This window comes from Cimex lectularius, unplaced genomic scaffold, assembly GCF_000648675.2.
Source record: "Cimex lectularius strain Harlan isolate CLEC.00 unplaced genomic scaffold, Clec_2.1 scaffold154, whole genome shotgun sequence".
Classification (NCBI taxonomy): Eukaryota; Metazoa; Arthropoda; class Insecta; order Hemiptera; family Cimicidae; genus Cimex; species Cimex lectularius.
In genome coordinates this window covers 566,196-588,395 of record NW_019392807.1, presented here as the reverse complement: position 1 = coordinate 588,395, position 22,200 = coordinate 566,196, and the positions used below count along the sequence as shown (strand labels likewise).

General features: G+C 36.0%; 1 protein-coding gene across 2 annotated transcripts in view; it reads left to right on the top strand.

Annotated features, from left to right (window-relative positions):
- The window catches only part of LOC106664727 (voltage-dependent calcium channel subunit alpha-2/delta-4), a 186,223-nt gene that overhangs the window by 2,252 nt on the left and 161,771 nt on the right, over window positions 1–22,200 (top strand). The window lies entirely within an intron of this gene.

Here is a 22,200-nt window from a genome sequence, read left to right as displayed (position 1 = left end):
AGAAGAGGGGTAGAAATATTTGTACAATGGGTAGTACAGACATCGATTTGCTGGAAGGAGCCTCGGCGCACGTATTCCTAGCCGGCTCACCGTCCTCTTCGCCCGTTTTCGGATAGAACGGACTCAGTTTCAACGGGAGTCGGATTCGATTTTGAAATTTTACCGCCTCCGTTCCAGACGGGGACGTTTAGTCTAGCCGGTTCGAAGGATATGAGCGACGGAAACGGCGGAGGTGGAGGAGGAGGCCGCCTCCCAGTCCGACAGACGATACAAACTGCCTCATCAAACCTCCTTCCTCTTGCCACGAAATTGTTTGACACCTTTTTGTCGATCATCACAAAACACGTGCTGCTTTTAACCATCTTATTTTTATTGTCGAGCCCGTTAAAAATCTTCGCCTCATCCCCGGGTAATAATTTTTACCCCGTTAATATCCGCCTCAGGGGGGATATCGACTCGCAGATTTTCTCATCGTAAAACACGCTTAAAAATTGTCTTCGGGCAAAAAGTAATCTTTCATTTTTTCTTTTCATTTACACCTTTTCAAAAAACTATTTGACAGTCTTAATATTTTGGCCGAATTTTACTTCTAAAAATTACGACAACGGATTTTACAATACTTAAAGCTACGGTTGCTATGGATGCGAATTCTGACGAAATTTTGTTCTGACTTGTTTTCCAACGGGAGTTTCCAACGAACTTTGGCAGTGAAATGCATGTCAGAACGCTCACGATGTCGTCAGAACCATTCGAGCGATCAAACCAGTTTGATTTTTTCATGCGTTCTGACTTTCAATTTACACAGGGCATTTCACCATGGATAAACTGATTAGTCTTGTTTTTGAGAATCGGTGTTTGTGGGACATGACCGACAAAAAATATCACAAAAGAGCTATTTCTCGGCCAAAGTGGGAGAAAGTTGCTCAAGAAATCAACATTAGCAATTAATCATATTTTGTTACTGGTCATAATTTTCTATATTAATTATTCTAATGAATAATTCTTTTTATCTAAGGTTTTTAGTTGAGATGAAAAATTAGTGTCACGAGCAGGATTCGAACCCACGACGTTCGGCTCAATAGCCCCTGCTCTAACCACTTGAGCTATCGTGACTTCAATTCCCTCGGACACCACCCTACAACCGTTCGAATTTTCCCTCTTTTTGCCATTTTTCAAATTTCATTTCAATTAATATGTGCGGTGTTTAACACGACACACAAGACTATTGCAATTAATATAACGACAAAATTACATAGACATAGTTTGAAATAAACTACAAAAAATTTGAGTGGCCTGTTCTGACGCTACTCGACGAAAATGGTGTAATTTTATGAGGAAAACCATGAAATAAATTGTTAGTTAAATTCATTTCTATCAATAAATTGTATTCCGGTGCTTTGATAAATTGTCTTCCTAACCATCATAATTAAATAATTTTTATAAATATTCAGAAATCGTGAGATGCGGTCTGGTGTGATGTAGGTTTCAGAAAAACATTTTCTTTATCGTGCCAACGTTTCGATCTTTATTGAGATCATCTTCAGGGCTCAAAGTGTTTGTCTTTTGTGTAATTGTGCCATTCTTCTTTTTATTTAAGGGGTTGAGATGGAAAGTTGGTGTCCGAGTGGATCGAGGTCACGATAGCTCAAGTGGTAGAGCAGCGGCGTATCTAGCCGAAGATCGTTGGTTCGAATCCCGCTCGTACCGTTAACCTTTTTTTCATCTCAACTAAAAACCTTAATTAATTGTAATATATTAATTGGTCAAGCGGACCACGTTATTAGTGAATTTTTATTTAAGGTTTTTCAGTGTCTAAACTCTTAGTTATTATTAAAAAAGTTATTATTAAAACGAATAAAACACATCGTTGAAATAAAGAAAATCATTCCTGACCACCAATTTGGATTCCGAACAAGACACTCAACAATAGACCAAATTCACCGAGTAACGGACGTAATAGAAAAATCTCTCGTAGAAAAACAAATTTGTTCTGCTATCTTCCTTGATGTCTCACAAGCTTTTGAACCTTGTCTGGCACGAAGGACTCATCAATAAACTAAAAGGTATGCTACCAAAGCAGTATGTCGATATTATCAGTTCCTACCTAACTGGCAGACTGTTTAGAGTCAAGAAGATCAATATTCAAAATTAAAAACAATAAATGCAGGAGTGCCACAAGGTAGCATATTAGGTCCACTGCTTTACTTGTTATACACCAGTGATTTTCCGAAAATAGATGGAGTAAAAATTGCAACGTTTGCAGATGACACAGCGGTGATATCACTAGGACCGACTATCACCCACTCAACCAAAATCCTCCAAAATGCATGTAATAAGATAAAGGAATGGACAAAAAAAATGGAAAATCAAGCTAAATCAACATAAATCAGTTCATCTAATCTTTACAAACAAAAAGGTGGACCATGTTCCGTCGCTCACAATTGATGGAACTACTATACGATACAGCAATACAGCTAAATATCTGGGAATGACCTTAGATGCCAAGCTGAGATGGAAAGAACACGTGAAGAAAAAAAGGACAGAAATAGGTTTAAGGTATAGACAACTATACTGGGTGATAGGACGTGGCTCCAATCTTGCAATACAGAATAAAATATTATTATATAAACAAATCATAAAGCCTATGTGGACATATGGTATTCAACTATGGGGTTGTACCAAACACAGCAATATCAAAATCATACAAACACTCCAAAATAAAATCTTACGTAACATGGTCAATGCACCTTGGTACATAAGGAATAAGGACTTACATAGGGATCTTCAGATCCCTGAAATCTGGCGGAAATACAAAGATTTGCCGCCAAACACCAGGCTCGCCTCAGCCAGCACGAGAATGTGGAAGCGACCAAATTCTTACATAACTGAAGCATGGTCAGAAGATTAAAAAGAACAAAGCCATATGAACTTGTGTAGTTAAAAGTGAATAGTGAAATGTAAATCTTATTGTACCAATGGGTTTATAATAATTTAAACATTAATTTATTCTATAATATTATTGTAAAATTAATGGTTGGTCTAATAAGACCAGTTTTAATAAATAAATTTAATTTAAAAAACATTTAAGGTTTTTGGTTGAGACGAAAAATTAGTGTCACGAGCGGGATTCGAACCCACGACCTTCGGCTCAATACGCCCCTGCTCTAACCACTTGAGCTATCGTGACTTCGATCCCCTCGGACACCAACTAATCTCAACCTACAACCTTCCGAATTTTCCCTCATTTTGCCATTTTTCAAATTACATTTTAATTAATATGGTCAATTATGATCGCTAAGCATACACGGATTAATATGCCTTTTTTAAGGGACTAGCAATACGTTTGAAATTCTCCCTTCTCGTCTCTTGTGGAAAATAAGTGGTTAACGTGCTCTGTTTTCCCACCACCTATCAACAAAAGCTTAATCAACAATTTTGCCGGGAGGCAGAAACGTACTGACTATCAGAAAACGCGCACAATGTAACCAATTTGTTCTGATGAGGATTTCGGACGTGCTTGTCAGAACAAAATTTCGTCAGAATTAGCATCCATAATAACCGTAGCCTAATACGGCTCCAGACATGCGGTTTTCGCCGAATGCCGAGCATAGGTTTCCCGGGAGGATGGATGCTCGGTCATCCTCCGAGTTAGAATATTCGGTGCTCACAATACTGGGGTAATTTTGTTGTTAATTTTAGGCTTCCTTATCTGCTTCAAAGTGCATAATTATTCGTGAAGTAGACGAATTGAAAGTATCCATACATTCGGGAATCAACCGTACTAAACAGATTTTTACCCAACCACCACCCCGCCGCACCTTAGGGAGACCGTATACCGGCGGACAACGCCAAACTAAAAACTGGGAATGTGAAACAGAGAAGGGGGAAATGTTTGAGCTTATCGTCTTCTTCGGGTCTTGCCTTGTGAAAGTGAGTCTCGAGGAGTGTATGGGGATGATGTACTGTAATCATTAATCGACACAGCTATTTATTTTTCAATAATAAACGATTCATAACTTAGTATAGATGTATTTATGAAAGAACATCATAGCGTTGCTTCTGTCAGTTAGAAATGGATTGGCTCAACATAACAGTCTTGGAGTTCTTCGATCTGTACTAAGCTGAACCAACAATTTGGTCCGCTTCTCTTCCGAATCACAGAAATCGGAACGAGGTATTCGATGCGTGAAAAAGGATCGAAAGTACGTTGGGGCAACAGTGCTCTGCGATTGATTTGTTACTGAGTTTGTAGCTACTGCACAAAAGAGTAGCCGCAGCTGCTATAATGACAGTTTCACACTTGTCCATCACGATTGGTAGTAAGTTGAGGACTCGCACGGCACTTGGCAAATACGCTGTTTACGCACAAACCGGCTGGTTGTACGAACTCCGTAGTGCGTATGCACAGGCAAGCTACACTATCAGGTAAAAATTTCCACCCACTTGTAATATAACTTGATTTGTATATGTTTTCATATATTGATCAAAGTTTCACGTTTTTTAACGTATAATAATTGAGTCTTTGTTGTAACAAAGGAAATTGCTAAGTAAAATGATAAATCTCGAATACGCCTCAGCATACGTTCTACCAGACTGGAAATGTCTCTTTGCTGGAGGTTAGCCCATTCTTCACGAAGAGATCTTTCAAGATAGTGTATCAGGAAGTGATGGGCGTGCTCTTATTCGTCTTTTAAGTTTATCCCATAAATGTTTGAGGAGGTTCAAGTCTGGAGAACGGGCTGGCCAGGCGATGACCCTGGTGTTATGCTGTTGAAGGTATATTTGTACTATGAGTACTATGAAAGCGACATGTGGACGGGCATTAGATTCGAATAGGATTGTCGCTGATTTCATCGAGGATAGGCGTCGCAGGATGTTCGAAAATTTCATCCACATAGCGAGTAGCCGTCAATGCCTCTCCAGGAACAACAACCAACTCTGTGCGATTCTCTATTGACACCATGACTGAGCTACGTTGAAAAGTTGGCTCTGGGAAAAATTACAGACTTCGTACCTTTTATTTAGCCTTCTCCACACTCTTTCACTTTATCTTCACTTTATCTGGGGATCATAGAGCAAATCTACAATCATCTGTAAAAAGTACAGAAGACCAATCGGTCCACAGACTGGTTCTGCTATGTTCTGGAGCAAATGCGAGCCGTGAAAATTGGTCGATTCTGGTCCTCTTACGGAGCGAAAAGCCATCAGTCTATACTGATTTAATCTTCTTCGAGCAGTACGTTCAGAATTTTGGACACCTCGAACTTCCTGGAGCTGATAGTGCGCTTGAACAATAGTAAGGTGCCGGTTTCGCAAAATTCTCAAACTCCAAAAACGGCCATCCTGTGGTTCTTTTACCCTAGGGCGTCCAGAACCGGGCCTTTTATGGTAGGACCCAGTTTCTCGAAAACCTCTAACGGCGTCTCGCAGTCTTTCATGGGGAACTCCTATGGCAATAGCCGCATACCTGATGGAACGTCCATCATCAATAAGTGCCACACCACGTGAAACATCCTCAGCACTAAGTGGCATTTGTAAGTTTAAAAATTGAAATTAAGAAAACAAAGCGGAACACTAAACAATTTATTGCTTCAGCTTAGAAATGAGCCTGAATAAACATTTTAAATTCCGTAAAAAGTAAACATTGAAAAATTCTTTATCCTTGTTTTGGATTAAGAATTAAATGTGTTTATTTCTAATTGATATTCCCAATTTAAAACATAGCATAAACAAATATTTATTGGTCAAAACAATGAGTCAAATTAAGGGCAGAATTTTCTTTTATCGAGAAAATAATAAAAAATCAATTGGGCGGAATTGTTTTGCTTGTCAGTGTATTCCGGCACCAATTCGGCGAATACCGCATGATCGGAGCCACCTATACATAAATACATACCTAGATTTGGTTTGTCAAATGCATTTCGGCTTCTCGCCATAATTAATGTCCGGGTTTTAAACTCGACACTTTACTGGGTCCGTTTATTCTCGCTGGTTTTCGTTTCATTCGACAAAACAACGAGAGCCCACGGACCATGTGAAGCGATAAGAGAGTAAAAACCCTCAGAGAATGGAGTAGCCTTAAATGTACCTAACCAATTAATATCACAAAATAAAACGCCGAATAATTAAATAAGTTTTATGATCATAAAATTGGTTGAAGTTTTTTTTTCCCAGCTAAATACCAACAAATAACATAGATTAATTATCAAAATAAAAGATTATTTTGTCAATTTGTTACAATGTGACGTGGTAATAATTTTCAAATAGTAGTAAAACTTATATAAAAATTAACAGTAAAAACTAACGATTCTAAAAAAAATATAATGCGAGATTTAAAAAATATGAAATAATTTGTCTATAAAATTTTATGTTTTTTAAATCTCAAAAAGATAGAAGAATCATTTCTTTTTATATTTAATTTTCTATATCATTTAATTCTTTTTAATTTTAAATTAACCCTTTTTTATTGCAAATAAATCTTTTTTAACTTGAATTTAACTCTTTTTAACTTCAAATTCTCCTTTGTTTTTAAAGTTCAAATTAACTCCTTCCTTAAAACAAAAACTTAGAGATGGTATGAAATATAAGCACGTAAAGTAAAATTCCTGTACAAAAGCCTGTTTCCGTCAAATTAACCTTTTTAACTCAACCAAGTTTAAAATAATTTCTTATTTATATATAATTAATTGATAATTTATTTAAGTTAATTAATTCAACCATTTTTAATTTCAAAATAAGCCGTTTTTTAACGCATTAAAAAATTAATAATTCCAGTATACCGACAAATTAACCTTATTATCTTCAAATTAATCTTTTTTAACTTTTAATTTAATATGAAAATAAAGGATTCCTGTATTTTTGAGGGTTTTTCAAAATATAAATTGATCGGTCTCTTAAAAGACCGTATGACACAATTAAAATTTGAAAAAAAATGAAATACAAAAACAAATTATTCTCGTATTAATAAATATAAAATAATTAATGTATATTTTTTTAAATTCCGAAAAGATAGAAGAACCATTTGTTCTTATATTTGATTTCATATAATTTTTAACATTAACGTTTTAATTTCTAATTAACCTTTTTTTAAACGTGAATTTAACTTTTTCATCTTCAAATTAACCCTTTTTAACTTCAAATTCACTTTTTGTAATTTCAAATTAACGCTTTTTTAATTTCTTTAGTTAACCCTTTTTAATTTCAAATTCACTTTTTGTAATTTCAAATTAACCCTTTTTAATTTCTTTAGTTAACCCTTTTTAAATTCAAATTCACTTTTTGTAATTTCAAATTAACCCTTTTTAATTTCTTTAGTTAACCCTTTTTAAATTCAAATTCACTTTTTGTAATTTCAAATTAACTCTTTTTAATTTCTTTAAATTCAGTTAACCCTTTTTAAATTCAAAATAACCCTTCTTTTAAAACATTGCAAAACTTAGGAGATGGTATAAATCATATGATTATGATCCTGCGTTTTTTTATGCTTTAAAGAAAGGGTTAATCTGAAGCTTTAACGGATTGAAGCCTTAACTTCAGATTAGCCCTTTTTCGTTTCAAATTAAACTTTTCTTTAAACCATTAAAAATCTTAGGAGATAATATGAAATATAAGCATTCAACGTCAAATTGTTGTACATTTGAGAATCAAAAAAATTATTGGCCTCGGAGAAAACCATATGACACATATTATGACATATATATTAAAAATTAAATATAACAATAAATTATTCTTCTATTAATGCAAGATTTTTAAAAACATAAAATAATTGATCTATAAAATAATGATTTTATGTTTTAAAAATCTCGACTGAGTACAAAATTCATTTGTTTTTATATTGAATTTGATATAATTCTAAATTCTAATTGTAATTAATTATCACGTGGTATTTTGGATATGTTCCAATTATAGGAATTCGTTATTTTTATATTGAATTTTGTATAACTATTTATTTTAATTGTAATTAATTTTTATAAAGTTTCCTAAAGGCATAATTATTTTTATACTAAAAAATGGCAAAAATACAAGAATTGTACTTTGCATGCTGATATTTCTCCTAATTTTTAATATTTTAAAGAAAGAGTTATTTTGAAATTAAAAATGGTTTAATAGAAATGATAAAGAGTTAATTTGACGGAAAAAATCTATATATACAATAAAACCTGCATTGTTACCTGGGGGTACCTACCTACACGCTCTCTGTACGGATCCAAAGAATGACACCCTTCAATCATGTGGGCTGTCACCCCTTTTTCTACAGTAGGGACAAATGCGCGTTCTTTGGCTCAGAATTCCCAACACGGCGAGAGCAGACGGACCATGTGAAGCGATAAGAAATTAAAAACACTCATAGCATGAGGTGTCCGCCAATTAATAGCAAAAACTAAAACACCAATAATTAAATAAACACCAAATAAAAAGTCTTATTATCAAAATATTGATTAAAGTATTTTTTCAGCTAAATACAAACAAGTCGTAACATAGAGGGTTGGGGTTAACAAGTCTGTCTAGCGACACTTCACCTCCAGCTGGAAACGAACCTATAATGTTTTTAATTGTAATAGTCACTTTGTAAAGCGGATAAATGTATTTATTAGCGAGAATGGAGTTTAGGAGTAAAGCCGATTGTATCTTAGTAGTGTGTTTATGAATCACGTCGGGTAGTACCATGACAGCCCGCCTCATGGCTGTTAGGATAGGTTAAAAAAATGTTGGTCATGTAAGCACATATTCAATTCTTTCGCTATCATCTTTTTTTTCTTTTAAATTTTCAATCTTCAAAACGGCAATTCCAGGCGTTATATTTGTTTTCTCATTCCTTCTTTTTTTACCGAGAGAAAATAAGGCACAAAGGTGTTATTACGGCGGGTCCCGGTTCCAGCAGTTCCAGACGCTCTTAAATGGGAAATAAATCATCAACACCCAGTGGTGGAGATTCAGAGGAAAGCGGAAATTATAAAGGATGGAAGGGTTATTGTGGAAAAGCATTGCTCCTGGGCGAAGGGGACGAACAGTAGAGGATAATGTGGAAGTAAGGAAGTAGAACGTGGGTGGAGTGACGTGGGATGACAGGTCACTTTTTTGCGTTTTTATTCCCTTCTAAAGCGCAAAAATTAACACAAAGCGGACGGGTTAACAGATAAACATGTCAAATTTAAAAATGTAATAATGATCTTAATTATTTTAAAAAATATTGATTAGAACCCGAATATGTTTGATAATTATTATTATTATTTTTTTTTTTGGTTCCCCAAGGGAAAATAAACGAATCTAATGTTGAAAAATCACGAAATTGTATTATTATAAGGGGACACCGTTCCAGTTTAAAGATATATTTTACTCCTAAAAACTGTAAACTTTTTTTACAAAAATGCTGTAAGTTCTAGGCCAATTAAAATTCATAAATCTGTAAACATTTTTCAAAGTTTAAAACGCTCAAAACAAAGGACAAAGTGAAAATGTCTTTTTATTATTATTATTATTGTTTTTTTCAATAGGAGCAAAATAAAAATAATATAAAGTAAATATAAATTACCCTTCACATGCATAGAGTACAAGTTGTCATATTTCAAGGGGACTACTTAATTTTTCCAGCTTTTTTTAAGTTAGTCAAGACTTTTTTTTGTAACATCGTCGGGGCTACACAAGGGCTGAAAATAGGTCACCCTTCGTGACGGCATTCTGCTACATTCAAGGCGTAGAAACATCCAACACATTTTCTCTCACTGCTCCCTTTTCACCTTTCACCCTATTATTTCTTTTTTCCAGATTGCAAAAGTTTACGGCCGAAAAAATACTGTTCAATAATGACCTGGTAAAAAAAAATCCGTGTGTACAGCAAGACTTATTTATTTATTAACAAATATACCTACATCTTAAAATCCAATATGCTTTGGAAATTTTAGGTGTTTAAGGCATAATTATTTCAGAATATATCCAATTAAAAGACGAATTAGAAAATTTACAATTCCCTTTTTCTCCATTGTTAATGACATTCCTTTTTATATTTGTAAGTTACTGTTATCAAAAACTCACTTTTATATAAACATTTAATAAATTGACGTTCAGTGATATTATGAAAAATATGAATCATAATTAAATTATGAAAAAAATGACCAAAACTTTTAACTTTTACCATTTTTAATTTCAAATTTAGCTTTCATAACTTCAGTTTAATACTTTTTAATTTCAAATTTACCTTTTATAACTTTAGTTTAATGTTTTTTAATTTCAAATTTACCTTTTATAACTTCAGTTTAATGCTTTTTAATTTCAAATTTACCTTTTATGATTTCAGTTTAATGCTTTTTAATTTCAAAATTACCTTTTATAACTTCAGTTTAATGCTTTTTAATTTCAAATTTACCTTTTATAACTTCGGTTTAATGATTTTTAATTTCAAATTTACCTTTTATAATTTCAGTTTAATAATAGTTAAATTTTATGAGCAAAATCATGTAATAAATTGTTAGTTAAATTCATTATATCAAAAAATGGTATTCTAGTGTTTTGGTTGATTTTCTACCAAACCATTAAAATTAATTTTTTTATTTTAAAAAATAATGAAGTTTTGATCTCAGTTAATTTGTTTTATATTAAAATAAGTATGTTGTAATTAATATAACTGCAATAATAAATGTAGTTTGAATAAAAGTATGAGTGTCCGGTTCTTTTGTCTTCGACTGTACTGGTTGCTACCCGACGGAAATCTGGACGGCGGGGATCGCAGAGCGTAGAGTAAGGTAGCATAGCATAGCATCGGGGTAATACAATCTTATGGAAAACTGGACTTTGGATTTGCGTCGGGTAGAGTAGCATGGGGTTGCATCGGGTAAGTTTGTTCCCGGCTTTAGACTCGTATGTGAAGACGAGGCGAAACACCTCGATCCAAGTTCCAAGAATTCAGCTTTGTAAAGGTATGGCGTAATAAACGACTTGGCACACAATTTTAATAATAACTATGAGATTTCCTATTTGGGAAGTGTTCATTTATATGTTTTCTCGAAAAGGAGGAAGCCGTCGCGATGTTTTGTGCTTTAGAAGCCTGACAAGAGAAATTGCGCAGTGGGAATACATTTATTGTTGTCAATTTATTTCTGAGAAGGAATGTGTCAAAGCACGAGAAGGTCCTTAACGCCCTTTCATGGGGTGCATGTACCCGAAAAGGCTGGACACGAGCCGATCCAATGTAAAACACAACATACATCCTTCGTATCATCAAATAAAAGATGTATTTTTATTCTAATAAATAACTCCAAGACAGATAATATCCAATATGTGAGAGGGTTTTATCAAGAGCTTAATATAAATATTGTTTATATCTTTTATACCAGTAATTATGATAACATTATACAATTTTATGTCATAGTGTGATTTTCATGTTTTTTTTTTTTTTTTGAGGTCTTGTTCCTCCCCACAAGACCAGGTTGCAGTAACGGCACCCACCCACATATCATCATCACCGTCGCTTCTATAAAACCGTGCTTTGCCCCCTTTTATTAATATACTTTCGTTGTGAACTTTACGATTTTTTTCAGACAGTTATGCATGCAAATGTGTGTATTTATTTTCAACACTGTGATTACTCGTTATTCATTTTTGCGACGACAAACCGGTGGCTATTGTGCTATCCCGCTGCAGGGCGAAGACGGCCCGGTGTCACAAATACACCGAATACTAGAATGATTAAAGCATTTAGTCTGATATAAAAAAAATTATCTCTTATTTTTAAAATACGTTTCAATAGACATGGCCAGTTTAACATTTCGCCCCCCCCCATTTTATTTTTGGCATTTTTAGCAAACCGAGTCACGAAATCTTTTTTTTTTGGTCTAGTTTCTCATGAGGCAAAAATATGTTAACTATACAGCATAGCGGGCTTGACAATTTCAGATGACTCGTGCACGTTTTTGAACGTTTTTTGATGCTGAATTAAACGGTGTAAACGGTTTTTAATCTGGAACAACCCTTCTGTTTATATAAATTATATTCTATTAGCCGTTATCGATTTTGATTGATACGTTATACTTACAATTAGACAGACACTTGGTCATTGACTTTCATTGGGTGTTAGTAAGATGGAATTTTAATTTTCTGCCCAGTTGCGGGCAATTTCATCGTACATTTTGCGACACCCGAATGGTTTCTAAGTTAAAGGGGCTGGAGAAATGGTCGTTAATATCTCAACTTTATTTTTTCCCCTTCCCTCGAAAGACATTGTCGTCCCTTCTCGGATGATAGAACGCGCAAACCCTTCCAACTTGGACAATTATCCGGCCAGAGTGACAATCAGAAGTTCCCTATTAGTATTTCCCCTGGATTCCCGTTCGGCTTTAGTATTTGAGAGGTTTTCGTTACCATTTCCCACTGAGTACGACTCTCTCGAAACACAGCTCGATGGATGTCTCTTTCTATTACAAAAGCGGCGACAGCGAAGAAGAAAGAAGTAGGAAAAAGTAGAATATAAAGAATAAGCTCGAGATAATTAAATCTTGTGTAGTTCGTTGAAAATAATCTCCTCTTCCACAAAACTAATAATTGAATTTGTATTTTTCAAGCGGATATTACTCTCTAAAATCAATACTATATCAATGCGTCTAGCTTTATACGACTTAATACGATTCGATCTAAGACTTATGTCTCAGTAAAGCACCCTAGCTGCATTCCTTATGCTGAAGGGAAGATGCGATGATGTCTGCCACCCCTGGCAGTGTTGAATGGCAGAGTGAAGGTGGTAACTGCATATGTGAGGTGTACCATATCAGGATTGATAGGAATGTGCAGTGTATACTAAAATATAGGACCGAGAATGCTGCCTTCCAAGAATACACCCTTCAGAGCAAGCCTGGGCGCTACTCACTCGATCGAAGACCCGCCTCATGTCTAGTAAAGCACCATAGCTGCATTCCTTATGGTGAAGGGAGGATGCGATGATGTCTACTACCTTGTGGCAGTCTTGAATTAGTGATGTAGCCTCAAACCGAGGTTTGGAATGAAATTTGAGCTTTCGAGAATGGGATGTGTGTGCCAGGGGTTTCAGGAATGGATTTTGCCCAGATATGGCAGAAAGCTGATAGGGTGTTGGACATAGGGAGATGCTGATGCTTTTGAGGTTTGGAAATGTGTTTTAATTAACATACTCGTTAATTAATGTACAAACCTATAAAAAAGACCCGGCTGACAAAAGAACACACAGGCGAACTTAAGTTGGTTAAAAGTCGAAACGAGTCCGCGCGATCAAAAAGCCTAGGCAGGCCAAAATCATATGTAACTTCTAACATGATATACATTTAAATAAAATTACATAAATGGACGGGATTTATGTATTAAATGTAATATTGCTAATAAATTCCAACAATTATAATGTTAAAAATAAATAATTGGTTATTGCGAATTATATTACATTCTAAAAGTTAAATGATAGAAGATCTTAATCGAAGAAGAGGGCTCATCCTCACCCGATTAAGAGCAAGCCATGAGAAGTTGACACCCGGACACTTATTTTTGGCCAAAGTCCGGTATGAATAGAGTTTGTAAGTTGCTCCATGTGTCCCACTTAATTGAAGGTTGCCACTCCTTGGCTCCATATAAAGAGCGTGTATGCCACTCGACAGGAGAACTGTTATTGAGCATCTGTATCTGAGTCCCCTGTTCAATTTTTGGAATATACAGGGCTATTTTACTATATATAATAACTTCCAATTAATTAATCTGTATTTAAGATATTGGTTGAGATAAAAAAGTCAGTGTCACAAGCGGGATTCGAACCCACGACCTTCGGCTAAATACGTCACTACTCTACCACTTGAGCTATAGTGGCTTCGATCCACTTGGACACTAACTTTCTATCTCAACCCCACCTTTAAATTTTCCTTCCTTTTTGCTATTTTTCAAATGTGTAATCTATTTGATTTTCGGTGACAAATGAAATGGCCAAGGATACTTTAGTGAAGATATACTTCATTTAACTTATTAAATTCACTACTTTTTGTGGTCCGCTTCACCAACATCTTAATCTAATATCTTCCAATTAATTAATCTGTATTTAAGGTATTGGTTCACCAGGTATGAGAATAGGGTAACCCTCATATGGATACCTGCTCATAAGGGGCACTATGGCAACGAGGAGGAGGACAGCCTGGCCAAGGAAGGATCAAATACTGCGTTTGTCGGGCCACAACCGGTATTACCCCACTCTTTAAGCACAGCGAAAGAGAGTATAAGTAGCTGGGGCATGAAACAATTCCTTAAGGATTGGAACATGTCCCTCGGATGCAGGCAATCGAAGGAGTTTCTGAAGGAAATCAAACCAAAAGAAGCGAAATGGTTATTCTCTAACTCGAGGAGGGGAATTAGGAGGCTGATAGGTATCTTAACGGGCTATTGCCCCTTGAGAAGACACCTCTTCATAATGGGTACTCTACCAGACCCCTTCTGCCGCTTCTGCGAAACAAAAGAAGAAACGGCTCGACACTACCTTGCAGAATGCGATAGGTATGCTAGGGAAAGATTTGATACTTTCGAAGGAGAGGACATAACCAAAACACTCCCCAGGATAAAATTGTCCACAATCCTCGGGTTTGTGAATAGGTCCAAAAGGTTTATAGAGGACTCGTGAGCCGACCAGGTCCCGGACCTTTTAGGGATGGGGTACGGGCCTACCTAGGCTTTTAACCCCTCGGGTCCTGGTAGCCCGCCCTGTGTAATATATAAGGTATTGGTTGAGATAAAAACATTTGTCGCCGAGAATCAAATAGATTACACAATTGAAAAATGGCAAAAAGGAGGGAAAATTCAAAAGGTGAGGTTGAGATAGGAAGTTGATGTCCGAGTGGATCGAGGTCACGATAGCTCAAGTGGTAGAGCAGCGGCGTATCAAGCCGAAGATCGTGGGTTCGAATCCCGTTCGTGCTATTGACTTTTTTATCTCAACTGAAAACCTTAATTAATTGTAATATATTAATTGGCCAAGCGGACCATGAAACTAGTGAATTGAATTAGTTTAAAATGAAGTATACCTTCACTAAAGCTCTCCGTGGCCATTTCATTTGTCGCCGAGAATCAAATATATTGCACGACATTTGAAAAATGGCAAAAAGGAGGGAAACTTCAAAAGGTGCGGTTGAGATGGGAAGTTGGTGTCCAAGTGGATCGAGGTCACGATAGCCCAAGTAGTAGAGCAGCGGCGCATTTGGCCGAAGGTCGTGGGTTCGAATCCCGCTTGTAACACTGACTTTTTTTTACTCAACCAATACCTTAAATACAGATTAATTAATTGAAAGATATTATTTGGTCAAGCGGACCACGAAAACTAGTGAATATATAATAACTTATAGATATCTCGTTTTGTGTTTCTTTGTGTATGTTGGGATGTATTTATTAGCGTGAATATGCAGTGATCGAGGGCCGATGGTGGGATATTGAGTACCCATTGACCTGAATTATATTAGTTTCAGAGTGAGTGAGAGAATGGGTTTGGATGGCTGATTGGGTCCGGGACTGTAATCCCCTAGCTGTCAATAGCCCCTGGAACTAGCTTTAATTTCAAGAATAGAACTAACAGTAAGTCTAGCTTTAGTTATGTTCAGAAGTAAAAAGAATAACGATGGACATAAATTGATGGCGAAAATCAGAGTCGAATCCGGCAAACCAAAGCACGTAGGATAATGTAGACCGGTGATGGTTATTGACGACCAGACTAAATATTATTTTAGAACATTACATCAGCAGCTTTTTAAAAGTTCCATCGGCTCGCAAGATTTTACCTTAAATAATGATTAGTTCAATGAAATAATTTTTACCGAGTTTAACCGTTGAGAACAAACGGTGTTCTCAATTCTGTTCTAATCGCTAATAGTACTTGTTAACTGAATTTATTCGGTTTAATTGAAAACAGTATTACTCCGAATTGACCGTTTCGTTTTCGGGAATTTCCTGGTTAAGGATTCCAGGCCAATTCCACCGAATTCCGTTCTTTCGGCTGAACCGTAGGAAGTGGTTAACGATGGTTCAGCTTTCCCCGTGAGCGCTCAAGATAATTCGCTTTTTATCGTAGACCCTTCTAAGAAATAGATCATTATCTTCCAGCTTTGAAAACAAATCGCTGAATACGGCCACTCGAATTTTTACCTCTTAACGAGTACCGGGTATCGGTAAGAATCGAAAAGGATTACAAGAACTTTCTGCAGGCGGAATACATCAAACTTCTCTTCAATCTCTAGCTCCGCGTTTCACTTTATTGAATAGAGTTATGTAGGTGATTTATTGAACTATTCCGGGGACCGCGTTACCGAGTGGTTAGGGCGTCCTAATCGTATTTGTCACGCTGGCGGTTTTGGGTTCGAAACCCGGCAGAGACCATTGTCTTACAACATGAAATTATAATTTATTATACATACTGTTTCGTAGACGCCGGCGGGAGTGAGTGTTGGATATCTACCCTCCAAGTCCGGCGTTACCAGGGATAGTTGCCGGCTGTTGCGTAAAGCACTCAAGGCTTAAAAAAAAGATGAATAATTCGTTTGATGATTAAATTTATTAACTGACAATTTGTTATAAAAATACGGAAACTAAAAATCTGGCCAGAAACAAAACAAAGTTAACGAATATATAGAAATATAGATATATAGAGAATTGGTTATGAGAAAGTTAATACAAAAAATGTCAATGTTGAATTAAAAGAATAAGGACGTTCGTACGTCTTGTCGACTCACGACAGTGAAGATCAAACGATTTGGCGCTTATCTTGGAGCTTGAGATTGGAGTCTGGGAGCCACTCGCCATTGGTATTGCACGTCACTAACTCACGACCGACGTTAAGGTACATTAACATAGGTAAACTGCTAAAAAGAAACACAGACACAACCAACCCGCTAGACAAGAACGCACAAACATTCACACACTACCTTCACACCATTAAGAACACATTATAAAAAAAGACGAAAACGTTCAGAAGAACATAACATCGAAACCAACATCAGAAAAAAATCCAATAAAGCACAAATAATAACTAGCAAAGGAAATAACCGCCACCAATGATCTCGATGACCACACCCCCAGCGACAAGCGACGGACTCAATACTATATAACCGTACTCGGACAAAATGACAGACAGTCTCACTGAAGATGGCGCAGTAAATGGCCTTGTGCCGGTTCAACACGAGTTCACCGACTCGCAGACCAAAACCATTTGTGCTTTATTTTAAATTTAAAGCTGTTTATAATAAAAAAACTATTGATATAAAATCCTATTATGTAAATTTATTATTAAAATACTTCAGTTACATGTTTCGTAGTTGAATGTGGAAATATCCGTCGAGGTTAGAATTTTGCATTGGAAAGCCATGTTGGACTGTTGAACTTTTGCTCGCATAAATATTTACGTACTTGTTTAACAAGTGCTTTTGCATTATTTTATTCATGCCATTATTTTATTCAAAATTATTCATCAGGGGGAAGTTTGTATGATGAATCCACCCCCTTAGAAAATGTTACACGACGAAATGCTACGCCTAGTGTTTAAATGTTAAAACGTGTAATTATGCACGTTTGTAATTAATATTTGATGAACTCAAATTATTCTATGTGCCAGAAAGGGACGGAATTTACTTAGCCCTAGCGGTAGTTAAAGGACGACGTTAAAATTTCCGGCGGTCTTACGATATTGAAGCTCCGAAAACTTTTTTTTTTTAAATTGAGAAAAACATTATTCAAGTGAGAGATTCTGACGTTGGAAAAAATACCTCCGATCCGGAAAAGAAAACTTATTGATAAAAGTTTGGATGACAGCAGCCGGCTACATCAGGCTTTCTGCCACGTTGCGTAAAAAAACTTCGAAAATAAGCTGTTTTTTGTTGTTGTTATGTGTTCAGCCATTTTTAACCTTCGATCACGAAGAAAAATATAGCATTTAATATAAAACTTTAAACGTTCAAATAAGTTTTTAACTGCAGTATTTTTTTCAGCAAGCGAAAACTGAAAAATAATATTTGCTCGGAAAGTTGAACTTTTGACGTTTATACATTTATTTATAAACACTTTCAGTTTAATTTAAGTTAAAAATCCTTAAAAGTCAAGCATGGAGACAAACGTTTGCCATGTTTGAATAAAGAAAAAAAACAACAGCTTAATCTTTAATCGAAAATAATCCGTGATATGCTTGAAAGATTGCTCGGAGAGGCTCGCTTTGTCAGAGGCAGGAGTTTCTCATTTACTGGAGACATTCTACAGTAAGCGACGGTCATTTAGCTGAAAGCGCTAAGAACAGATTTGTTCACAAGATTATAGTCAACGATGATGAAAATTGGATTCTGTAAAACAATACAGTTTGATGATAATAACATTTATGTGTTCATGTTTGCAAATTTCTACACCCAGACGTTAACCAAAACCAGACGACCATTTCATTCTTCTTCGAAGATGACATTAGGGAGATGGGTAATTGGTACTCCACCCCCCCCACAATAAAAACAGTTGACATAGCTCAAGTTTTTATTTATAAAAAAGTAAAGTAAAGTAAAGTAATTCCTGTCATACATCGGCATACTACCTGTTGGATGTCGTGGACGAGGGGGTAAAACTTTACAATATATTTTTCATATAATTGTCAAATAAAAGCCCGGTTTCGAACCCAGAACCACAGAGAGGATTTCTATTCGAGTATTCAGGAAATTCTTCCGTGTATATGCTGAAAAGTGGTGAATCTAGGATGCGCCCTTGAGGGACACAGAGAGTAAAATCTATCAGAGGTTGAAGTTTTGTAGTTAACAAGCAATATATATTTTAGGATAAGATACCAGAAAGGATTTGACTTTCAGAGTAGACACTAGTGACAGATACAATTGAACTGGGAGATGTCTGTAATATTTATGAATAAATAAATAAAGTAAGTCCTGCCATACAGGATGGCTTAAAGTTTAACTACTCTTGGGAATCGAGGTCGAAAGACACACTTTGCACTATGTTTTTCATATAATTGTCAAATAAAATTCAGTGGGTTAAGCCTGGTTTCGAACCCAGAACCACAGAGAGGATTTCTGTTCGAATGTTAAGGAAATTCTTCCGTGTATATGCTGAAAAGTGGTGAATCTAGGATGCGCCCTTGAGGGACACAGAGAGTAAAATCTATCAGAGGTTGAGATTTTGTAGTTAACACGGAAGATATATTTTAAGATAAGATACAAGAAAGGATTTGACTTTCAGCAGTAGGCACTAGTGACAGACACGATTGAACTGGGAAATGTTTATAATATTTATAAATAAATAAATAAAGTAAGTCCTGTCATACAGGAGGGCTTAAAGTTTAACTACCCTTGGGAATCGCGGTCGAAAGTGACACTTTGCACTATGTTTTTCATATAATTGTCAAATAAAATTCAATGGGTTAAGCCTGGTTTCGAACCCAGAACCACAGAAAGGATTTCTATTCGAGTGTTAAGGAAATTCTTCTGTCTATATGCTGAAAAGTAGTGAAGGATGCTCCTTTGAGGAACAGTAAGGAATAGGGATAAAAGAGGTGGGCGCAAGGCCTTCTGCACCTCGACCTGAGTTGATCTATTGCGTTCCTCTAATTTTATTAATCAGTGGCTAGCTTCAGTTTGTTAATCAACCTACATAGTCTTGCTTGCGGCAATTTCTCTCCTAGTTTCAAGAATCTACACAGACCTTAATAAAAACCTAAAACGTATTCTGAGATCTCTTCTAACTCGCAGTATCTGCTGGCGAATATCAGACAGTAAAATGTATCTGAAAGGTTGAGATTGGGCAGGTAAATTGGAAGAAAGCTTCAGATATATTTTACGCTGAGATACTAGAAAAGAAAGGTTCGAGTTTCAGCAGTAGACCCTGATGACAGACTCAGTCGAACTGGGAGACATCTGTAATATTTACGAAAAAATAAAGTAATTCATGTCGTACATTAACATCGCGGATGAGAGGTCAAACCACTTTACAGTAGATTTTTCGTATTATAATCCATTAAAAAAACCTTGAGCTCTGTCGGGATTCGAACCCGAGTGGGACGCTTTAACCACTAGGCCAGGGCGGTCCCCGTTTCCTCTTATTTTTCTTTCTATTGTCAATCATAGTACTTTTTTATCAGATTCCTATCTGCGGTTCTAGGTTCGAATTCCGGCATCGACCATTTTATTTTTTTTTGTTGGGGTTTGGGGAGTCCCCATTACCCATGATCCTAGTATTGGTGGAATGGTGATACCAGCAGCGCAAAACCGGAACCCGAGAAACGAGGACCACCCCGGCACCACGAACAGCCGCGAAAAGAGAGGATAGATGCTTTTTTTTCCTGGGCATGGATAAAAACCATTTACATCAAAAAACCTAATATGGACGTCCTCGGGGGACGACCTGTATCCCTCCCGGCGGACACGCCGCGCAGGCACCCGCCCCCCGGCCCCCGACCGCCGGCTCCGCACAAAAATCTACAACGAATCAGACCTCTATTTCACACTCTCTGATGTAGTCGTATAGTGACCAGTATACATCGTCTCTTTCTTCGGAAATCAGGGATTCTAGATTAAAGCGTCTACCAATGTCCTTCAGGGAGTAAATCCTTTCCAAAAACAATTTTCTTTCTTCTTCATATTCCGAACATTCCATTATGATATGAGATGCTCCACGGTATCGCACGTCGCGCAGTTTGGACTTTCCCTCAAACCGATCTTAAATTTATGTGCGTCCCATAATCCATGGTTAATCCGGATACATACGATTACCGAGAAGAAATGTCGAGAAGCCCGATACCCCTGAAACCGGGGTACCTTGGGAACCACTGGGAACCTCATGGCTTTTTAGTAACACCAAACGGATAGTTGTACCTTAAGCCATTCTATGTGACAGTAATTACTTTCGTAGTATTTCATGTCGATTTTCGTCCCATCCAGTTTGTGATTCACCATTATAAGTGTCCCAATTTTGCATTAAGACGTATGACCATGATTTTTTATTTATTTATTTACGGATCGAAATCCACTATAAAAAAAGACAATAACAAAAAATATAAATGATATATGTAAAAATACAAATAATATATAAAAAGAATAAGGACGTATATACATGGTAATAATATAAATGGTAAATATAAATGATAAATATAAAAATACAATTAAAGAGTAAAAAACTGAACAACAAAAATGAAAGATATAATTACTAACCAAATAAGGCAGAGGAAACAAAATAAAGCTGAAAGACAATTGAAACTACAATAATTAGGTTCATATGTAATGAAAATAATGCTCTTTGTAAATATATAATGAGACTAGAGTGCGAGAATTAGTTGAACCAGTAAATTAAATAAATTGTAATAATTTTGTACAGTATGAAATATAGAAGCTTTCAACTAAGGTTGTAGGATATGGTTTTTCACAGATTGCACAGAACTATTGAAGAAGTCATTGCTATTGCAGATGTTGTTACTCTTGATCATCATTCTGTGTAGAGGAGAAGAGAGCATGTAGTTAGAGCTTTGGAAATCAATATAAAATAATTTATAGGTTTTAAGAGGGTGCGAAGGGACATGTAGCTGTAGTTGAGAGAGGAGAGAAGGACTATCGATGAGATTGTTTAATAATTTAAATACAAAAACAATATCAAAGTAATCCCTTCTTAGTGCCAGTTCGAAAAGTTTAAATTCAGAGCGGATTCCAGGGTAGAATTCGGATGAAGATTGAGTTTGTAGGAAAGTTTTTTAAAAAATTTGTTTTGTTCAGATTGAAATTTTTTTTGATAATTTAGATAGAATCGGTTTCAAACAGGTGTAGCATATTCTAGTATGGGTTGTACAAAAGCTTTACAAAGATGGACAAAACATAGAGGATTTTTAAATTCATAGGTGTTCCGGATGATAAAACCTAGCATCTTCATAGAAACCCTTCTGTGGAATAGGAATACACACTATTAACGAATACCTCAGACAGATGGGCAAAAAGAAAATGAGCGAACTTTGGAATTCACTTATTGGACATAGACAATCCAAGAATCTTCTAACCAATTTTGGCAAGAAAGAAATCACAGAATGTGTCAAAGGAAGCAGGAATAGACTGCGAATCCTAACAGGATTCCTGACAGGACACTGTAGATTAAATGGACATCTAAAGAAAATTGGAATAATCCAACATGGCACATATAGATTCTGCAAAGAAGCAGAAGAGACACCAACACACTTACTAACAAACTGCGGAGCTACACTAG